Source organism: Delphinus delphis, chromosome 10 (genome assembly GCF_949987515.2).
Source record: "Delphinus delphis chromosome 10, mDelDel1.2, whole genome shotgun sequence".
Classification (NCBI taxonomy): domain Eukaryota; kingdom Metazoa; phylum Chordata; class Mammalia; order Artiodactyla; family Delphinidae; genus Delphinus; species Delphinus delphis.
The window spans coordinates 20046817-20068976 of NC_082692.2; the positions used below are offsets into that span (position 1 = coordinate 20046817).

Genomic DNA, 22160 nt, shown 5'->3' on the forward strand with positions numbered 1-22160 from the left:
GAACCACATGGAAGGATATTTATGCAATTTTGAGGGAGAAGTCTACAGCCTATCTGTAATTCAAGCAAGGCTATAAAATAAAGACCTTTTCAGACGTACGAGGACTCAGAATATACACTTTCCAACTGTGCCCTCAGAAAATCAGTTCCACAGTATCCTAATCGTTGCAGCCTCAAACTCCTCTGTAACGGAACGCTCCATCCCTTCCAAAGAAGCCCTCCCGCCTTCTCTAGTAGATTTGTAATGTCCCCACGCTCACCCACACAATACCCTTGGTCTCTAGGCCTCAAATCATTGTCCTAATAAAAACCTCCGATGATATCTTTTAGCAACTATCCTCTCTATTTTCCCCCCATCTACCAAGTTTCTTGCTTCCCTTCTTCCTCCTCTCAGTTCCCTAACTTTATCCCTCCCCCATGCCATCTGGCTTCTCCCACCAATTCACCGGGACAGATGCCATCAGTAGCCTCCACACTGTGAAGGGTGATGAGCATTTGTCAGACCTTCATTAGTACCTTGACCTCATTGTTACACTCAGTGCTGCTACCTACCTTTCTTGAAACTTTCCTACTCTCTAGAAATCTGAGAAGTAAATATATTCTCTCCTAGGTCTCCATAGCTCTGTTTCTGTTTTGTTCTACCACTGTTTGTTTTGTTTTTCTCCTTCTTTTCTGCCTGACCTTAAATGTCCCTGTTTCCCAGGCTCCCTTGCTTCACTGATCTTATTACAGAGACTGTCTGCCTCACTCATTTGTTTCCAGGGAGCAAAACCTCCTCAAGTGAAAAGAGGGATCTGCTGGGAGGATCCAGCAAATCTCAAAGAACTCTTCCTCTCGTGTCAGGATAGGGCAAAACACGTATCCCCCTTCTCTTTGTGTTTCCATGGCCTATGGGAGAAAGGGAAAAGACCGATCTGGAAGACTAGACACTAGCATTTACAGGCTCAAGTTCAAGAGTGGGCAGGACCACTAAGGAATGGGCCCAGTGAAGGGGGGAGGCCTGGGGTTCTGTTTTAGGCTACTGGTTGGACTCAGAATCCCCTCTGCAAGCCCAGTCATATCTCCGCAGGCACATAGGAACATGCAAGTCCCCCAAGGGAAATCCAGGATGGAAGATTGAGGACCCCACGTAAACCTCTGTCCTCAGCCATGTTCTGTAATCTGGCTTTTATCAAAGAAGTCTGAACTGGGATTTATAGGGTACTGTTCTGAGTAATAAAATCATTCTTTCTGCCCATTTGCAAGTGGGTCTTTATGTGTATGCCCCATTTGCTAGAACTTAGGGAACTCTCTCCCTGAACAGTATTAGAGGAACTTGAATTCATTCTAAGACTGTGAGCATTGTAGATTATGAACTCTGAAAGACAAGCAGTATCTCCTTCTTATTGCCCATATCTGGCAAGAAGAGCCTAGGCCAGAAGCACACAGTAAATGTTAAATAAATATTGGTTCAACAGAGATCCTCAGCATATTCCCTTCTTAGAAGTATTAACTAGTTTCCCTCTGTAACCAAATCCATATGTCCTTTTCATCCTGCTTCCATTTTCCCTTCCTACAGATACTGAAAGGCCACTTCCATCTCCTTTTCTTATCCTGGGAGAATCTGACATAAATATCAAACATTTTTGAAGGATTTTGAAATTTCAGGAGAACAAATAAATATGGGATAACATTTGCTAATCAATGTTAATGGCATCCTCTGCCAGTACAGAAGAAACATTCTAATGTAATTGTTTCACTTGAATTCGTTTAACTTCCCTATTTGTACAACATTAGGATAAACTGGATGGAGAAACATTAGAGGTCAGCTATTTGTTGCTGTGTTCATGGCCTGAGTGCACAGCTGCGTCCTAGCTGATGAAATTGGGACTCCAAAGGATCAAGCACTGTTTCTTTTCCCGTGGAGTGTTGTTGGATTGTTCATCTTCTTTTCTGGACCGAGGAGACAGCCAAGAGGGAGGGAGTTCGTTTTTTAGTTATTCTTGACCTATAGTTATAGGTTGCTCTTTATCTCCACTTGATTAATTTCAGCTGAGGCCTTCTCATCAGGTATAAACCCAAGTTAATTAGCCTCACAACTGGCCAGACAGCTCTGCCATTCCACAGCTCTTGGTCATTTTTTAAATCTATTCCAGAAGCCCACTCTCAAGTTGATCCCCAGTCCTCTAAGCATCAAGGCATTTAATCTATATCCTTAAGGGAAAACATCTGTGGTCTTCCTACCACAAATGACCCACAGTTCAGCTAAACACTTACAGGCCACCTTCGGGTGGTGAGCCTTAAACTGAGTGCTGGAGATATAAAATCAATAAAATCAAAGAAGGTACACTCCCTAGTTGTCAGGAGTTCACAGGAGACAGACATCTAGTTGGAAAATGTCAGCAAAACGTGACAAATGACCAATTCCTCCACCTTGGTTCCAGAATTCATCCTCCAATCCATAGTCTCAGGAAACTTTGGCTTTGTCCCTTTCTCTCCTAATTCTTCCACTCTCCCCTCTACCTGCTACTTCATTTTAGCATTTATATATATGGAAGCCTCTCCTAGTTTGAAAACTGTAATTCTTAACTCACCAGTATCTCCCAGCAATGATTCTTCCTCTTCACTTTCATAGTCAAAGCAATGAAAAGTAGTAGTCACTCACTGTTTGTCTCTCTTCCTCCTTTCTCTTTCCTTTCCATTGACCCCTCAAGCCACCCCATATGATTTCTACCCCCTTCATTCCACCAGAAGTATTCTCCCTAAGGCAGCAATATCTTCCACATCATGAAATCTCAACAATATTTTTCAGTCATCCCGTTACTGGACAGCTCAGCTCCAGTTGGCAGCATTCTTCTTTTTGAGACACCCTCTCATTTTGGTCTTCACAGAACCATTCCTGTCCTCCCTTCCTCCCCCAACTTCTTCACAACACCAAACCCTGTCGCCTCCAAGTGAACAGAGTGCCCTGGTCCCAGCCCATATCATTCTCATCCAGCCTCAGCAGGAACAGCCTAACTAAGTTCCGGCCTCTTCTCCTGCCAACCTGCCTCCAACCCACTTGCTACATTACAGCCAAATGAGCTTTGTAAATGTCAGATTTAATCCTGTCTCTTTTCTGCCTTAAACTCTCTATGATTTCCACCTTCCTTGAGGATAAAGTTCAAAATCCTTAGTATGGCTTATAACACGCATCCTGGTCAGACTTGTGTCTGCCTCTCCAGCCTTTTTTCCTACCATTCTCTTCTTCCCTCTCCCCACTATGGCCAGTGTGACCTTATCGGTTTTCAAATGTTCCGTGGACTTTTTCATTTCAACTGTTCCTTCTGCTTGAATGTCCTTCCTCCCCATCTTTGCCTGACTAGCTCCAACTCACTACTCAGATTTCCACTTAAATGCCACTTCATCTAGAAATTTCTTATAGCACAATTTCAGTTAAATGCCCATATAAGATCCTATAGCATTCAGAACTTTGCATTTCTCTTTCTTAATATCCAGCATGCCTATTATTACTTATTCAATGTCTGTCTTCATCCCTAGACATTAAGCTAAATGAAAGCAGGGGTCATGCTTGCCTTGTTCATTGCTGTATCCCCAACACCTAGCATGGTGCATATTTTTGAATGAATGAATGGATACACTGAATGCTGTTAAAAATAACAAAGAGGGACACCTAAGCCTGTCCTCAGAGGGAAAGGAGGGCCAAGCTGCTTCTAAACCTATACTACTATAATTTCTAGGGGAAATTCAATCAAAACCAATGCAAGAGTTTATAGAAAGAGCTGGATGTTTGTAAAGGGTGAGAATATTTATGGAAATCAGCTAAGGAGACAATGGGTTTTAAGAGAACCATTGTTATTCTGAAGTTTTATAATATAAAATACAACAGAATCTACCGTGTGACAATATCCAATACCTCTGGCCAGTAGTATGGTTCATATCCTGAGGACATATTTGTTATATTAGATAAACTCAGGGTGCATATCTTGAGCTAAGTAGATGTGTGGCGGCATAAACACAAACAAGAGTTTCTGGGATGAGACATTTGGCGTTAGCTCATTCCATAAGTCAACAAAGCCTGGACCTAGAATCAAGGCTTTATACAAAAATTTGATCTAGAGAAAAAGAAATCCACAAGAAATTGAAAAATCATAGATGTTTAGGGTTGAAAGGAACCTTACATTATCCAGTTGAACCCGCCTGCTCTTCTCCCTGCCACTGTTGGATGAGGTTAAATCACTTTCCTAAAGTTTTGTGCCCAGTTAGTGGCAAATTTGGTAATAGAAACCCAGTTTCTGTATCAATGAAACTGAATTCTTTCTGATCCTTGACTCTAATAAACTCTAATTTCATGGAATTTATAAGCTTTCTCCAAATTATGTCCTGAAAAAGGTTTTCTGGAAATCCTTGCCTTCCTCTAATCTGATCCTGGTTCACCAAACAGCATACCCTGCATAGAGAGACCCTTTAGGTGCTGCTAAATAACACCTTCCCCTCACCACCCACACTTCTGAAAGGCTCAGGAGGTGCTAATAGTAGTAACTGAAGGACTCTGAGGAACTCCTTGACATCATGCCATAAAGGAGAACTCAAGGAGTAAGTCCTCTATGGCGGCGTTGTACGACATTGTTCTCATCAGTCCTTTCCGAGTTCTGGGACGATCAGTCTCCTTGCTGTCATAGACTATTTGGAAAACTTCTCGTGTTTTAAAAACTTACTCAAGATGATCTAGCAACTCCACTCATAGGTATGTATCCAAAAGAATTTAAAGCAGGGGCTCAAACAGATACTTGTATACCAATGTTCTTAGCAGCCTTATCCACAACAGCCAGAAGGTGGAAACTACCCAAGGGTCCATCCATAGACAAGTTGATAAACAGAATGTGATATATACACAATGGAATATTATTCAGACACTAAAAAAGGAACGAGATTCTGATACCTGCTACCACATGAATACAACTTGCAAACATCATGCTAAGTGAATGTCAGACACAAAAGGACACATATTGTACAATTTCATTTACATGCAATACTAACGCATCTAGAGTTAGAACAGAGTTACCAAGGGTAGGAGGGAGGGAGTTATTTCTTAATGGGTACATAGTTTCTGTTTGAGATGGTGAAAAAGGTATTGCTCAATGAATACATAGCTTCTGTTTGGGCTGATGAAAATGTTCTGGAATAGTAGTGATTGTTTCACAACTTTGTAAATGTACTTAATGCCACTGAGTGTACACTTTAAAATGGTTAAGATTGTGAATTTTATGTTTTATATATATTTGACTACAATGCAAAAAAAAAGTACTCAACAGCTCTCGGTTCCAGCCAAGATGGAATCCTAAAATTCCATCCAAAGGAAGGTACAAAAAGAGAAACCAAGGAACAAGAAACAGAGGAAACAAACAAAACAAAAAATAAAATGCAAGATATAAGCTCTAACATATCAACAATTACCTTAGGGACTTCCCTGGCAATCCAGTGGTTGAGACTCCGTGCTTCCACTGAGGGGGGCACAGGTTAGATCCCTGGTTGGGGAACTGAGATCCCACATGCCATGCGGGCGGTGTGGCCAAAACAAACAACAAACAAAAAATTACCTTAAATATAAGTAGTCTAAATACAGTAATTACAAGACAGAAATTTGCAAAGAGAATGAAAAACCATGAACCAACAATACGCTGTCTGTAAGAAATTCATTTCAGATACGACACAGAAAGATAGAAAGTAAAAGGATAGGAAAAGATATACTATACGTTAAACAAAATGAGCAAGATTTGACTATATTAATGTTGATGGAATCAATAATCATTAATTGTGAGCCACACTTTAAATATTCAACTTGTGAGAAAAAAGTTAAAACTTAAGGCTAGGGCTCCCCTGGTGGCGCAGTGGTTGGGAGTCCACCTGCCGATGCAGGGGACACGGGTTCGTGCCCCGGTCTGGGAAGATCCCACATGCCGCGGAGCGGCTGGGCCTGTGAGCCATGGCCGCTGAGCCCGCGCGTCCGGAGCCTGTGCAAAAACTTAAGGTTAAATGGATTCATATTCCTGTTTTCCAAACAAGCCAACATCAGTAAAGCACATTACCTTATTCAGTTTCCCCCTTAATAAAGCACCAGTGTCCTCTTCCTGCGATGCATCAAAACTGAAACATGCTCGGATGAGGACAGACACACGTTCTCTTCCTCTGTTGTGCCACTTGGCTCCTGTGAAGTCGAATGCTGCCATGCTGAGCTCTGCTAGCTACACACACCCTGTACGGACAGCAGCAGTTCAATCCAGGACTGACTAAATCGTCGTGTATGCTGGGCAATGGAGAGAGGCAGTGCCTTAAAAGAGAGTGATGATACAGACCTGCCCTCCTGTCTGCGAGAGGGAAGTTAAGGTGTGGGAAACAAATTATGCTTTTTAAATTACAGAATTGTAACCCCAAGAAGCAGAAGTTTGCAGCTAGTTCTTTGGGTTCCACTTCTCTTTCTGTTCAAGTTCAAGACCAGAGTTTCTTGAACTGACACATTGATCTGATGCACAGGGCCAGGAACCATCTAGCACATGAATAGAAGAGCAGTGTTTCTCAGGCCTGAGAACTTACTCCCCCTCCGCCTTTATGCTGTGAAGACTGGCTCTGGATGTTATCTTCTTTCCTTCTGAGGCCCGTTCCATTTCTAGTTTCCAAACTACGAACAACTGAATTTTTTATGTAAACATGGAGGCAGGATTTTTAGTTTAAAAGGGGTAGATGTTATATACAGGTAAATATAATTTCCAGGATCAGAAATTAAATGTAAAGTTGTGAGAGAAATAAAAAACACCTGATGCATACATTCTTCCAGCACTAAATTCAATGAAGAATATATGACATTGACTAATACTTAAAGAGTACCACCTGCAAGAAATACGGCTCTCCTGTTCAAATGGTCAGGTCTTGTGTCCAGATTTGACATCTAGAGGTCATCACCTACAATGCAGTAAAGGCATTTCTAGCCACTCATCTTCCTGGTGACCATCCTAAGTACTGAGAAGGCATTAAGAGGAATATACCAACTTTGTGTATAGTCAGATTTAGGATCAGCAGTTTTGAAGGTCATAATAAATATAAGGGAAATCATTTTTCTTAAGATATTTACTTCCGGGGAAGCTACAATAAATGAAAGATATATGATTAAATAATTACTGGAACTAGACTCTAGTTTAGGGAGATAAATGTGTGATCCCCCTATCATTCCAGCAGTTCCAATCTTATATTACATTTTTGTGGTGGGAAATATTTGACCAAGTATCTTCCAGTTTGGAAATTAAAAGAATGAGTTGCGGGCTTCCCTGGTGGCGCAGTGGTTGAGAGTCCACCTGCCGATACAGGGGACACGGGTTCGTGCCCCGGTCCGGGAAGATCCCACATGCCGCGGAGCGGCTGGGCCTGTGAGCCATGGCCGCTGAGCCTGCGCGTCCGGACCCTGTGCTCCGCAACGGGAGAGGCCACAACAGTGAGAGGCCCGCGTACCGCAAAAAAAAAAAAAAAAAAAAAAAAAGAATGAGTTGCTAGGAATTAGATTGTATTTCCAAAAATGGCAGCACCTTCCCACGAGGCTGTTCTTACAATGTGACTGACATTCCTCTCACTGAGATCTGTGTTCCCTCCACTTGTATCTGGGTGGGAGATCGTGACTGCTCCAAACAGTGGAGTATACGACAAACGTGATCCTTCGTGGCTTCTGAGGCTGTGTCTGAAATCATACGGCTTCCACCTGGCCCTCCCTCTTTGGAACCTGTCCTTGGATGCCACCATGTTATAAGGAAGCCTGGGCCACATGAAGGAACCATGCATAGGTGTCCAGCAACTCCAGGCATGTGAGGGAGGGAGATTTCTGATGACTCCATCCCCAGCCCCTCGAGTCTTCCAGCTGAGGCTCCAGACAGCACGTAGCAGACACAAGCTGTCCCTGCGGCAGTGCCCTGACTGAAAATGCCTGACCCACAGGCTCTGTGAGCATAATAAATGCTGGGGAAAAAAAGTACTCACGTGATACTTAAATTAAGTTTCTATTAGTATAAAAGGAAAACATGACAGGTCTTGTCAGGCTAGAGGGCCACAGAGACACAGCAGTAGCTCCACACAGTACAGTTATAGAGTCTGTTAGAAAAAACTTACACAGAAGAGATAGAGCACATGGAATCCCCCAACTCTCATTTCCCCATAGCCTGGGCCAGGCAGAGATAGTCTGTACCCACCATGGCCAACGTGCAGCCGAGAAGGGCCAGCCTCTGCCAGTAGTCTGGATTCACTAGAGAAAGGACATGATCTCACACCAAAGATGTTGCCACGTTACACATTTATGTTGTTGCAAAGGTATGTTGGCCTATGGAATACTTAGGTTCTCCAGGTCCTGGGAAATGAATAACAGGATTTTTAGGTCCAGCAAGAAGAGTAGGGAGAATGCATATTGAGGGCCTGGGTCTATAGTGAAGGTCAAAGTCTGCATATGGAAGGCCCTGGAACTATGCTGAAGTGCCTGTGTATACCCAGAATGCTTAGCATCCGCCAAAAGCCTTGCTGTCCCTTTACAGACTGGCTCCAGCCAGCTCAGCCTGGTAGAAGGAGATAGGTACTCAGGCCATCCAGATTCGTCTCCCAACAGATATAAAGAGAAGAAAGTGAAAACCTCCCCTAACCTTCTCCTCTGCCCTCCTCCCATCAATTAAAACAAGATTGAGTTATCTTTCACCCTTCAGTTTGACAGAATTTTAAAGATGAATATTATTCAGTGTTGGTGAGCACATTGGGAAAGGTGTATGTTCATAATGCTCATAGGAGTATAAATTGGTAACTTTAGGGGGAAATTTGACAGTATTTAGCAAATTTTAAATGTGAGTATCCTTTGATTCAGCAATTCTACTTCTAGTATAAGTTTGTTTGTTTTTTTTTTTAAGAAGTACTTTAGCACTTGTACAAAAAGATGTCTGGGGCTTCCCTGGTGGCGCAGTGGTTGAGAGTCCACCTGCCAATGCAGGGGACACGGGTTCGTGCCCCGGTCTGGGAGGATCCCACATGCCATGGAGCGGCTGTGCCCGTGAGCCATGGCCACTGAGCCTGTGCATCCGGAGCCTGTGTTCCACAACAGGGAGAGGCCACAACAGTGAGAGGCCCGCATACCGCAAAAAAAAAAAAAAAAAAGATGTCTGTTGCAACAAAATATTGAAAATACCAATAGAGGAATGAGCAAATAAATTACGGCACAACCTTGTGGATATAGCAGTTAGAAATGAAGTAGATTTATAGATACCAACATAAATAGGGCTCTACAACACATATTGTTCATTTATATTTTTTGATTTGGAGTGTGCCAAAAATTCTACTTATAATTACTTTGCTTTAAAATTAATATCCATTTTACTAATGCTACAAAATTGCTACACTGTTGCTGGGAGTGATATATATTTGCTCACCAGCAGATGAAGTCTGGAACATATTGATTACATTTGAATTTCCAGAAACTCTTTCAATCTAGTACATGATAGTTACTCAAGAACTGTTTCATCAGTGAATGAAATGATCAGGCCAGCAGTGACAAGGTTCCTTCCAGATCCAGTTCTTTGATTCTACCTGGAGAAAAACTGTTCTTATTAATAAAATGGTCATGATAATACCTCCCTCAAAGAGCTGCCATGATGATAAACAAGATATGCAAAATTAGTTTCTAAGTTATAATTTGCTGTACAAATTCCAGGAGCTATTTTGTGGTTGGTCTTCACTGGATAAAAACGACTTCTCTGCCAAGTTCAGAGTCACTCTGGGAAGTTTCAGGGAGCCTTATTTCAATGTTTATGTAAGAAGGGGGGAGAAGCAGGAAAGGGCAGGAGGAAGGATCAAACATTAAAAACACTGCCATAGGGCTTCCCTGGTGGCGCAGTGGTTGAGAGTCCACCTGCCGATGCAGGGAACACGAGTTCGTGCCCCGGTCCGGGAAGATCCCACATGCCGTGGAGCGGCTGGACCCGTGAGCCATGGCCGCTGAGCCTGCGCATCTGGAGCCTGTGCTCCACAACGGGAGAGGCCACACACTGAGAGGCCCGCACGCGTACCGCAAAAACAAACAAAAAAACACTGCCATAGTTGAAGATGAAGAGGAGGCTGATGACAAGTGCCGCATTTGAAGGCTAGCGTGTTAAAAAAAAAAAGTGACAGTAATAGTCAGGAAAGGCTTTATACTTGCATAAAGCTTTAAGCATGCACTACATTTAATCCTCACAACCAGGAAACTCCTGAAGTTGGGAGGGGCCCCCAGAGACATTACATGTTAGTTCCCTCACCTGATTGTCATTCCTTAATCATGCTTGAAGGGAAACTAGATTGCAGGCTTTTCAAAATTATTGGAGCAGAGGGAGTCTACAAACTTGGTTCTGAGTATCCTAGGACTGCCATAACCAAGGATGACAAACTGGGTGGCTTAGAATAACAGAAATGTATCCTCTCACAGTTCTAGAGGCCAGAAGTCCGAAATCAAGGTGTCAGCAGGGTTGGTTCCTTCTGGGGGTTGTAAGGTGTCTTTACGTCCATGCCTCTCTTTTAGTTTCGGTGCTGGCAATCCTTGACAGTCCCTGGCTCATAGATCGTCACGTCAGTCTCTGCCTCCATCTTTAAATCACCTTCTTATCTCTGTTTCTCCTCTTTCTGTCTGTTTATCTGTTCTTATAAAGACACTTGCATTTAGGGTCAGGTCTAACCAGATAATCCAGGATGATCTCATCTTAAAATTCTTAACTTAATTGTATCCACAAAAGCCCTTTTCCCAAATAAAGTCATATTCAGAGGTTCTGACTAGACACATTTTTGGAGGCTGGGGGAACCAATCAACTCACTACCATGTGTTTGTGTGGTTTTACTTTTGAAAGAAGCCTACTAGAAAAGAAATATAATCTAAAGGGAAGTAAAAGCTAAAAATTAAAAAAAGTCGAGTTTCCCAGGCAGTTGCTAATGGACAGATGTAAATGGTTTGTGGTATCCTCTTCCAAACTTTGTGGTGTCCTCTTTTTAAACTGGCCCATGCTAAAAATGTTACTAAAACAGTTATCACATACTAAGGCCTTTCACCCTTCCAACTTCTCTTTATGGAATTCAGTTAAAGAAAACCAATTTTCTCATTTATAGTGTACTGAGATATAAAATTACTTGACAGGGGGAAAAGCATAAGTCAGCCACCTAATAGAGTTTGATGTACCATCTACCGAATTTAGATTCTGTTTTCAGTAAGGTGGTGAGCTAAATACTTGAATGCATCCTCTTCCTGAAAACAACAAAAAACAGACAAAAATCTTAAAAGAGTCAATAAGCTGTCACAGAAGAAGTTAGGACTTCTCAAATCAAGGATTAAGTGAAGACACAGAAATCTGTAGGGATATTGAGGGAGCACTATAGCCAGCTATTTACCAAACAAGGGGGGAAAGGGAAACGAAGACTGAGTTTTGAAGTCATAGCCTCAAAAGGACTCCAGAGACACCGCCCAGAGCCTGCCCAACCTGAGGAATCTAACAGATCTTCTCATCAAAAGTCGGCATCTGGGTGGGTTAAACCATCAGTTTAGAAGGAACAAAAACAAAAAAACAAAAAACAGAACTTGGCCTTCATGAATGGTTTCAGCCTGGATTCACACTACCTGGGAGAAATGGAGAAAGATTTGATTTTCAGTGAGCCTAGACTATTAGTTCCCATAAACCTGGAAGAAGCAAATGAAGACCCCCTCTGGAGGACTCCACCTCTAATCCAAATGAAGACGATTTCTGCAGGTAAAATTCTAAAGCATCGAGGATCTTGTAGTACAAAATAACTAAACAGCCAAAGCACCACAAGCCAAAACAACAGCATAAAAAGTCCATAAAATTATCATCAATTCAATTCTATGAACTGCGGCCTGAAATATGTCTGTTTCCGTACTTATACATATATCACGTATGCATAAAAGAGGTATAAGGCAAATTCTAACCAAGAGAACACTGACAGACCCACACTGACAATAGAGAAAGAATATTTCAAGCAATAAACGTTGCCAGAGATAGGCATTTCATAAAGATAAAAGGTTCAGTTCACCAGAAACCTTAATAATTTTAAATTTGCATGGACTCATAACAGCCTCAAGATATATTAACAAACTATAAGGAGTAAAAAGCAAGTTCAAAATCATAGTAGATTTGTAAATGCTTCCTCAGTAACTGATAGCATAAGCCGATTAAAAATGTATTTTAGCAATTAGGAGTGCGCAAGCGCAGCAGGAAGTGCGTGGCGTGGAGGGCGCGGCTCGCCAGCAGCGAGTGAGGCCTTCTCACCTGTGGGAACTAAGGAAGGGTAGTCAGGAGGCGAGTGGCCTGATCGGATGCACCCCCGGAGAAGCAGGCACTGCAGGAGTATGGCTGCACACGGAGGGGCGGGAGGGAGAGGCACCAGTCAAGGGAATATTAAATAGGCTCCACCAGAGGTGCCTGGCTGGGAACCGCGTGGGGTCAGGAGGTACCTGCTGGGCGCAGCCCAAGCGTCAGGACAGGGAGCTAGGGAACGGTTCCTCCCCGTCCCGTTACATCGGAAAAGGCTCCTCCCCGCCGCGTCACAGACTATTGATGGCTCAAGGACATCTGGGAACCCGCCCAGCACCCTCCGCCGAGGCGAAACTTCCCCAGTGCCTCCTGCGCCCCTGCGCGCAGGGCGGGCGCTCGGCTCCATGAGCCCCGCACCGAGGCTCCCTGCCCCCCACTCTCCCTCCACCAGGACTCTCGTGGCAGATCCCGCGTGGTGTTTGTTTTCCCTCAAGAGAAAGCACTAACTTAGCTCAGGGAGTGACTTCAAGAAGAATTTTATCCTAATGATGGTATCTGTGCAGTTTCCAGACTCACTAGAGCCATCATCAGAAAAGTGTTAGCCCCCCAAAGGCACAAATACATGTTGGGATACATCAGGGGGAAAAAATTAGTAAGGATGAAGAGGGTTTGAATAACACAATTAATAAACTTGACATAATAAACTTGACACACACATGGCGGATGAGCACATGAAAAAGTGTTCAGCATCATTAGTTATTAGAGAAGTGTCAATTAAAACCAAAAATGAATAGGAAACAAAAGTATCAAGAATGACTCATGTATTTCCACTTCTGGCCAAGATGGAGTAATAGGGACCAGATTTCCCCTCTTGTTTGAAACAACCAAATATATATTTATTTATTCTCTGTATCATATATAACATATATACTGCCTCAATATCATAACATTGTATGATACATCAAATAGTATATATATAATATCATATGCAATGCCTTTGTTCATATATAATGCCTCTATATGATATATAACATATATGATATGCTATATATTTATAAATATATAATTTTATATATTGCCTCTATATGATATATATAACATATATCATATATAACAAACCACTCAACAACTACAGAATATACATAATTTTCCTGCACATATGTAACAGTTATCCAGTTACCATAGCTGATCATACACAGGTTGAATCTCAACTAATTTCAAAGAGATAATATCGTATAGAGATAAAATATTGCATACATTATAATGCAACTAAACTCAGAATCAAAACCAAAACAATAACTAATAAAATTTACTGTTGGAAATTAAGAAACAGATATTTATGTGATATATTGGCCATAAATAAATCATAATAGATGAGAAAATATTTAGAACTAGGTACTAATGAAAATATACATAACAAACCTGGGGGATTCACTGAAGCAATATTTAGAGGTAAATGCTGACACTAGAAAAGAAACTGTGAAATTTAATGAGCTAAATATTAATTCCAAGAAGTTAGAAAAAGAACTGCAAACTAAACAGAGAAAAAAAGAAAGAACATACAGAGCAGTATTTAATAAAATAGAAAATTAACATACAATGGAGATAACCTATTCAAAATAAACTATTCAAGCTGGGATGAAGTGAGAGAGTAACATTGACATATATACACTACCATATGTAAAATGGATGGCTAGTGGGAAGCTGCTGCATAGCACAGGGAGATCAGCTCGATGCTTTGTGACGAACTAGAGGGGTGGGATAGGGAGGATGGGAGGGAGGCTCCAGAGGGAAGGGATATGGGGATATATGTATACTTATAGCTGATTCACTTTGTTGTACAACAGAAACTAACACAACATTGTAAAGCAATTATACCCCAATAAAGATATATATATAAAAAATAATCTATTCAAAAATTAGTTCTTTGAAAAGGTCGAAACAAAAATGAAAAATATCTAGCAATATTATTGGTCAAGAAAAAAAAAGGAAGAAGACATAAATCACCATTATAGGGAAGAAAGAAGAGGATATACTATAGATGCTGTAGACATTCAAAAGATAGCATAATATAAAAATCTTTGTAGCAATAAATATAAATATATAGATGCAATGGATAAAATCCCAGAACAATATTAAATCCAGTATTCCATTAAAACTTAATTATATAATATACAAATTAAAACCCTGCATAAGTAGTAACACTAAAATATCAAGGGTAGGAAGACTCAGTTGTTAAAATATCAATTCTCCAAACTGATGTCGATGCAATAGATTCAATGCATTTCTAATCATAATCTAAGGTTTTTTTTGTAGAAATTTATAAGTTTATTCTAAGATGTATATGGAAATACAGACAACCTAAATAGCCAAAACAATCTTGAAAAAGAAGAATAAAGTTGGAGGACTTATACTATCTGACTTCAAAACTTATTGTTAGGTTCCAGAATCAAGACTGTGGTACTAGTAAAGGATTGAAAAATTAGGTTGATGGAACACAATACAAACCGTTTGTTACTTTTTAACGAATGGTACTGGAACAGCTGAGTGCTCCTATGGAGGAAAAAAATTAACCTTTATCCCTACCTCACACCATATACAAAAATTAATGTGAGATTAAGACATAGACCTAAACTTAAGCACTAAACTATGAAGCTTTTAGAAGAAAGCACAGAAAATAACTTCAGGACTTGGAGGCACACAAAGGTTTCTTAGAAATGGTACAGGAAGCATAACCATATAAAAAAAAGAAATTAACAAATTAGACTTCATCAAAAATTTTTAAACTTCTGCATAACAAAAGACATAGGCAAGCTACAGACTGGGAAAAAATGTTTGTAAAACACATATCTGCTGAAAAACTCATGTCCATGATATACAACTCAAGAATCCCTACAACTCAAGAATAAAAAGATAAGGAACACAATTTTTAAAAAAAAAGGAGGCAAAAGATTTGAACAGACATTTCAACAAAAAAGATAAACCAAGGGCCAATAAGCACATGAAACAGTGCCCAACATCACAAGTCATCAGAGAAATGTAAATTAAAACCAAAAATAGTAGAAAAAAAAGCATCAAGAATGACTCATACATTTCCACTTCTGGAAGATGAAGTAAATAAGAACCATATTTACCCTCTTGTATGAAACAACCAAAAAAAAAAAAAAAAGATGAAATATATGAAGGAACAATTCTCAAAACAAATCAAATAACAAAGAATAGTGACCTTCAAGAAACAAACAGATAAGGTAAGCCAAATGATTGCCCCAGCTTATTGTCCAGATAATTTTCAGGTCACAGAGAAGGAAAGGGTCACCTTTCCAAAAGTCTCCCTGAGTTGAGGAAACACCTGAGGGTCTGGAGAGTTTGGGGCAGTTAGGGTTTGTGGGGCAGAACACGAAAAACAAGAGCTCTGCACCAAGAGAGAACTCTGAGGTCTGCAGAGGGCCCCTCAGATATTTAGCTGAGTACCCATGGGCGTGTGTGTGTGTGTGTGTGTGTGTGTGTGTGTGTGTGTGTGTGTGTGTGTGTGTGAGAGAGAGAGAGAGAGAGAGAGAAAGGGCTAAGGCCAGGGAAAGAACCACTGAAATGATTTAAGGAAACAATAACAGAGCCCTGGGTATGGTGTGAACCTGTGAATCTGAGAAGTCATTGTTTGTGTGTTTGTTTGGCCGCACCACTCGGCATGCAGGATCTTAGTTCCCCGACCAGGGATCGAAACTGCGCCCCCTGCAGTGGAAGTGCGGAGTCTTGAAGGCCTCATACGGGACAATCTCTGTATCCCAAACCTTAGCACTTAGAAGATATCCAAAAATGTACGTGGGATTGAACTGCTAACTCTCAGCAATGCATTTCAACAGGTCACAGTCAACTTTGTACCAAGCACTTGGAGCTGTTAATGTCTCCTGACCCCCTCCCCCCCAGCCCACCCTACTCCATAGATAAAGTGTTACTTAGGAAAAGTTTCTTTTAAGTGTGAACTTCTCTGTACTCGTCAAATGCTCACCACCATTACCACCACTACCCTCCCTCCCCGCCCCATCAACTTTCCTCACCCCCATCCCAGCCAGCTTCCAGGGTTCTCCTCCTAGCCTGCAATACCCAAGCCTTGAGACTTTTCCTTACTGCTACTTCCCATCAGTTCTGCTATCTGTCCTAATGTGTGATATACTATGAACAAGGTGTTTTTGCCCCTGGCACTCTCCACCTTCCCTTTCCAACAACCTCCCTCTCTTGATATAATGTATTCTGTCTAGTAACTGAAGTTTCCTCAGAGACACAACATCTTAACCCAAGAAGAGCTGCAGTGGTAGAAATTGCTAGTTCTCTGGCAGACACAGAGAGGAAGTTTGGAGCAAGAAAGTCCTGACCATGCCACTTAAATCTCTCATCTTCTTCCTCTACATAGGGCCTACCACTGAGAAGACTCTAAATTGAATACTCAGCATCTCAGAGAGTATTTCACAGAGGGGGAAATGCCCTATGTGTTTGGGGAAGGAAAGATAGGAAGGCGGTGAGAATACAGAAATTTCATTCAGCAAATCCTAATTGATTCTCTCCTACATACCAGGCACTGCTCTAGGTTTTGGGGATGAAGCAATGAACAAATGCTTTTGTTCCCTTTACACTAGTGGTCCTCAAAATTTCCCCACCATAGAGATATTTTACCTTGGAACATTTGAGCTTGTATTTTCAAAAAGTTCCCCAGGTTATTTTGGTTTTCAGCCAGTTTGGGGAACCACTATCAAAACAGCAAGTTGAGATGGTCCTTATCAATTAAAAAAGCAGCTCGCAACACCCCCTGCTGTTGATTTTTAGAAAACAGTTTTGTTAAATATCTAGGTGCTACTCTTTCTTCACATGTTATACTGGCATCCAGGGCCTGTCTGAGGCAAATGTGAAGTGGGTGACTTTGGCCTTTAATGTCCTTCCAGTTTTCCCCCAAACACCCAGGAGTCTCCTGATCTGTATATGCCCATGGCCTGTGTGATCAGGTGCCACCTGCACCCCTGAGAAAGTACTGCAAGTTCCCAGTGTTTATCAACCCCCTCATCACCTGCCCATCAATTGTATTTGAGAATCTAACGTGCACCGAGGCCTTTTGATAAGCCAGGTGTGTTCTTACTGATTTACACATATTTTCCCATGTAATCCTAAAAGCACTCTATGTAGTGGGTACGATTATCTTTATAGATGAGAAAAGTGAGACACAGAGAGAGCACACAACATGGCCACTGGTATAAGAGAAAGGTCATTTTTTCCATCTTAACATGACTTTCCATCTCTCTGCTGTGCCTCCACCGTAATGGTTAGGATCCCAAGGTTTGGAATTGGGAGAGAGAGGGGAGGGATGGGAAGGGACAGGAGGGGAGTTGGGGAGGGGAGAGGAGGTTCTCATCTGCGGTTTCCACTTTACTTGCTAAACGACCTTCACCTCTTTAAGCCTCAGCTTCCACATCTGCAGCAGTGAAATACTCTACCATGCCTACTCCACAGAGGTTGTGGAGTTAGTGAGCTTATGGATTCAAAGCTTCTATGATTGTATTTGCCACACAGTAACCTTTTAATATGTGATAATCAGTAGCAGTCCCATAACTATCTACATACCCTGCTTTTTCTTCACAGTTAGCATCAGTATTAGTCATCATATTATATATTTGTATATGATTATCTCTCTGTCCCACTAGTTCATAAGCTCCATATGAGAAGGAATTTTGCTTTGTTCACCTCTATCCACAGGACTGACAATAACACGTGACTCCTAGTAGGCACACCACAAATATTTATTGAAAGAATGGTTGTCATGGCCCTCATTATCTCTATCACACCTTGCTGCACACACAGTAGCTGCCCTTTAAATGCCTGCTATGTGGTTTGTGGCAAATAGAAACAAAAGCATTTACCATCATACTATATTGCCTCCCACCATGGGTAAATTGAATGAATAAATGACCTCCTGGCTGAGATAACATACTTGAAGACACAGATCCCCAAAACAAAGAGAGACCCTTATAAAAAGTCATCACAAATTATATTGTGTGCTTTCTACCTTGGCTTCTATGAACAAAAATGGAATGTCATGGGCACTCGAGAAAGAGTGAGCTACATCAGCACATTTTTTGTCTTACTTTCTTATACGGTGTCCCCAATCCCTGTTGTGTCTGGCCATTTGGCTGAATGAATAGACAGCCTCTGAGTAGGTGGGGAGTCTCTGGCTCTAGTCCTTGGCGTGATTTCCCTTGGCTCTACACTCATTTTCCAAAATCAGTTTATGCTTCATCAATAAGATCTATTTGATTTTATGTATGACTCAGAACTAAATAATCACAATACTTAAATAATACATCAGAATTTTACATGTCAAAACATGTGATACTCTTTCATTTTCAGTGACAATTGTTGTAAAAATGCTTTCATTATTTTAAGGAATTGGATATTTGTGATCATCTGAGCCAAGTTATTAGACACAATGGAGAAAAAAATCTTTTCTTAAAGCTTTATGTAACAGCCACCAATGACAGTTTGGTATTTATCTTTCCAAACATTATGAAAAACAGACTTGCCTTGATCTGCTCTCTTCCCTTGTCAGATTTGACACTAAACGGCCACTTAAAAATTATAACCACTCTTTTAAAAAATTTTCTACTCCAGGCAATCTAAAACACACACAAAGTAGACAGAATAATATGACCTCTCACGTACCCATTACCCAGTCCAACAACCAGCAACCCACAGCCAACCCATGGTCCCATCCAAACTCCCATCCACTTCCCTCTATCCAGTATTTTTTTTAAAACAAATCCCTTATATCCGTATGTGTTTGCATATGAATCTCTAAAAGAAATAACACTTTTAAAACAAAACTATATGCTGGGGTTTCCCTTGTGGCACAGTGGTTAAGAATCCGCCTGCCAGTGCAGGGGACACGGGTTTGATCCCTGGTCCAGAAGATCCCACATGCCGCGGAGCAGCTAAGCCCGTGCGCCACAACTACTGAGCCTGCACTCTAGAGCCCGCATGCCTCAACTACTGAAGCCCACGCGCCTAGAGCCTGTGCTCCACAACAAGAGAAGCCACGGCAATGAGAAGCCTGCGCACCACAACAAAGAGAAGCCCCCGCTCACTGCAACTAGAGAAAGCCCGCGCACAGCAACAAGGACCCAACACAGCCAAAAATAAAATAAATAACTGAATAAATTTATATTAAAAAAAACTATATGCCAACATAACATCTAAAATATTCCTCAATATTATTAAATATTGAGTGTTCAAATTTCCAATTGTCTCATAACTGTCATTAAAAGGAGTTTTTAGCATTAAAAAAAATTCAGGATCTAAACAAGCTTTCCATATCATGATTGGTTGATATATCTTTTAAGTCTTTTTTCATTAGTAGACTCCCTTCCATCTCTTTTCCCCTTACAAATTTATTTGTAGACTAAACCAAGTTTTTTGGCCCTCAGAATTTTACACCATATGGATATTACAGATTACATCCCTGTGGTATAATTTAACACGTCCCTCTGCTTTCTTACATATTTCCTTTAGTTGACTCTAGAGGCTTGATTAGATTCAAGTTCAATTTGTTTCATGAGTGTTGCATAGGTAAGGCTTTGTTTCTTCTATCAGGATGCCCATGATGTCATTGTTTATTCAGGAACTTAATATACTAATGTGCATTATGAATAATCAAGAAAGAAACGATACTGTGTTCCACATTCCCCAAACTTATTTAAGATTAAAATAATTCTTGGGCTTCCCTGGTGGCACAGTGGTTGAGAGTCTGCCTGCCGATGCAGGGCACACAGGTTCGTGCCCCGGTCCGGGAGGATCCCACATGCCGCGGAGCGGCTGGGCCCGTGAGCCATGACCGCTGAGCCTGCGCGTCCGGAGCCTGTGCTCCGCAACGGGAGAGGCCACAGCAGTGAGAGGCCCGCGTATCGCAAAAAAAAAAAAAAAAAAAAAAAAAAAACCAAACATTTTGAATGTAAATTGATACAGCTACTATGGAGAACAGTATGGAGGTTCCTTAAAAAACTAAAAATAGAACTACCATACGACTCAGCAATCCCACTACTGGGCATATACCCTGAGAAAAACAGAATTCAAAAAGAGTCATGTACCAAAATGTTCATTGCAGCTCTATTTACAATAGCCAGGACATGGAAGCAACCTAAGTGTCCATCTCCAGATGAATGGATAAAGAAGATGTGGCACATATATACAATGGAATATTACTCAGCCATAAAAAGAAACGAAATTGAATTATTTGTAGTGAGGTAGATGGACCTAGAGTCTGTCATACAGAGTGAAGTAAGTCAGAAAGAGAAAAACAAATACCGTATGCTAACATATATATATGGAATCTAAAAAAAAAGGTCATGAAGAACCTAGGGGCAAGATGGGAATAAAGATGCAGACCTACTAGAGAATGGACTTGAGGATAGGGGGAGGGGGAAGGGTAAGCTGGGACAAAGTGAGAGAGTGGCATGGACATATATATACTATCAAATGTAAAATAGATAGCTAGTGGGAAGCAGCCGCATAGCACAGAGAGATCAGCTCGGTGCTTTGTGACCGCCTGGAGGGGTGGGATAGGGAGGGTGGGAGGGAGATGCAAGAGGGAAGAGATATGGGAACACATGTATATGTATAACTGATTCACTTTGTTATAAAGCAGAAACTAACACACCACTGTAAAGCAGTTATACTCCAATAAAGATGTTTTTAAAAAAGCAACCACTCTACAGGCTTAGCCTCTATTTTTAAAGGAGCACTTCTGTGAAAAGATGCAAGTCTTAATTGCCTACTTCAGGTCATCCTCACCTGAGCATTTCAACCTAAAGTAATTGTCTAATACAGACAAACATGAGTGAGGCAGGTCCAAGGGCTTCAGGGTCCAGGGACAAGCAGGTCCAGGGACAGGGTGGGGAGGTGGAATGACAGATTGGTTGAGAGATATGAGGCCTTTGGTTGGTGGGTGGGGAAGTACATGCGTGGGAAGTGCCTGTGAAGTTGCAGCTGGGCCCTGGACAGTTTGAAGCCTTTGAATGGGAGGGGTAGGATCTGAAGTACAGGCCTTGGTAGGAAGCTAGTTAAGGTGAGAGGTGGATATGGCTGTTACAGGGGCAGGGAATGGATGTAAAAAAATTGGCCTTTCTTCCTCTGTTTCCATCTCCTTCCACTTCTAACTTCCTGCAGAATTTTGCTCCTGCAAGCCCCATTTTTGCTCTATTTCCCATACTCTCTCTCTCTTCCTATTTCCAGGCAACAGCCTCTTTCTCCAAGAACCCTTAATTGGCCAATATTTGGAATACAAGAATGAGAATTTTTGCTTACTAATGGGAAAAAAACCCAATGCTGCCTACCTCCAGCAAATGAGTTATTGTGAGGAAATGGATAAGCTCTGAAAATCAATAAGCAAGCTAAGAGAACCCACCTTGGAAGCTGGCAGGACACTGGGTAGCTCCAGGAGCAAGAAAGTAGGAGCTAATGGGTCAGTTTCCCGGCAGGAACGGTCTGGTCCAGGATGTCTGGGATAAACCATTTATCAGAATCTCAAAAGAGAGCTTGTTTTGCCAACATCATGAGAGGAAGCGAGAGGCAGCCCACTGGATTTACTCTCCCCTATATCAGTAAGTGATAATAAGCACTTACTGATATAGGGCCTCTACCAACATTTAAATTATTTTTACCTGTATTATTTCATTTGATTATCAATTCTTCCCTTGGGAAGAAGCATGGCAAATTTATATCCATTTTTCAAATGTGAAAAATAGTGCACAGAAAAGAAACACACCTCGCTATAGGGAACAAATACAAGGATTGGTTTCACCTGAAAAAATTCAAGGGGCACTACAATAACTAGAATAATCCA

The 22160-nt window shown here is 41.4% G+C and overlaps 1 protein-coding gene across 12 annotated transcripts in view; it reads right to left on the reverse strand.

Annotated features, from left to right (window-relative positions):
- Positions 1-12529, reverse strand: part of LOC132432777 (cytidine monophosphate-N-acetylneuraminic acid hydroxylase) — a 100557-nt gene extending 88028 nt beyond the window's left edge. For 5 of the 12 annotated variants that reach the window (XM_060023540.1, XM_060023528.1, XM_060023532.1 and 2 more), the window contains exons 1-2: positions 12299-12529; positions 5436-5518 (exon numbers count right to left, since the gene is read on the reverse strand). The gene's annotated coding sequence lies outside the window, so the exon portion shown is untranslated. Of the gene's footprint in view, positions 1-5435; positions 6044-6067; positions 6286-8209; positions 9125-12298 lie in introns of those variants that run through there. The other 7 variants (XM_060023530.1, XM_060023539.1, XM_060023537.1 and 4 more) reach the window with 5 other exon arrangements.
- Between the last annotated feature and the right edge of the window lie 9631 nt (positions 12530-22160).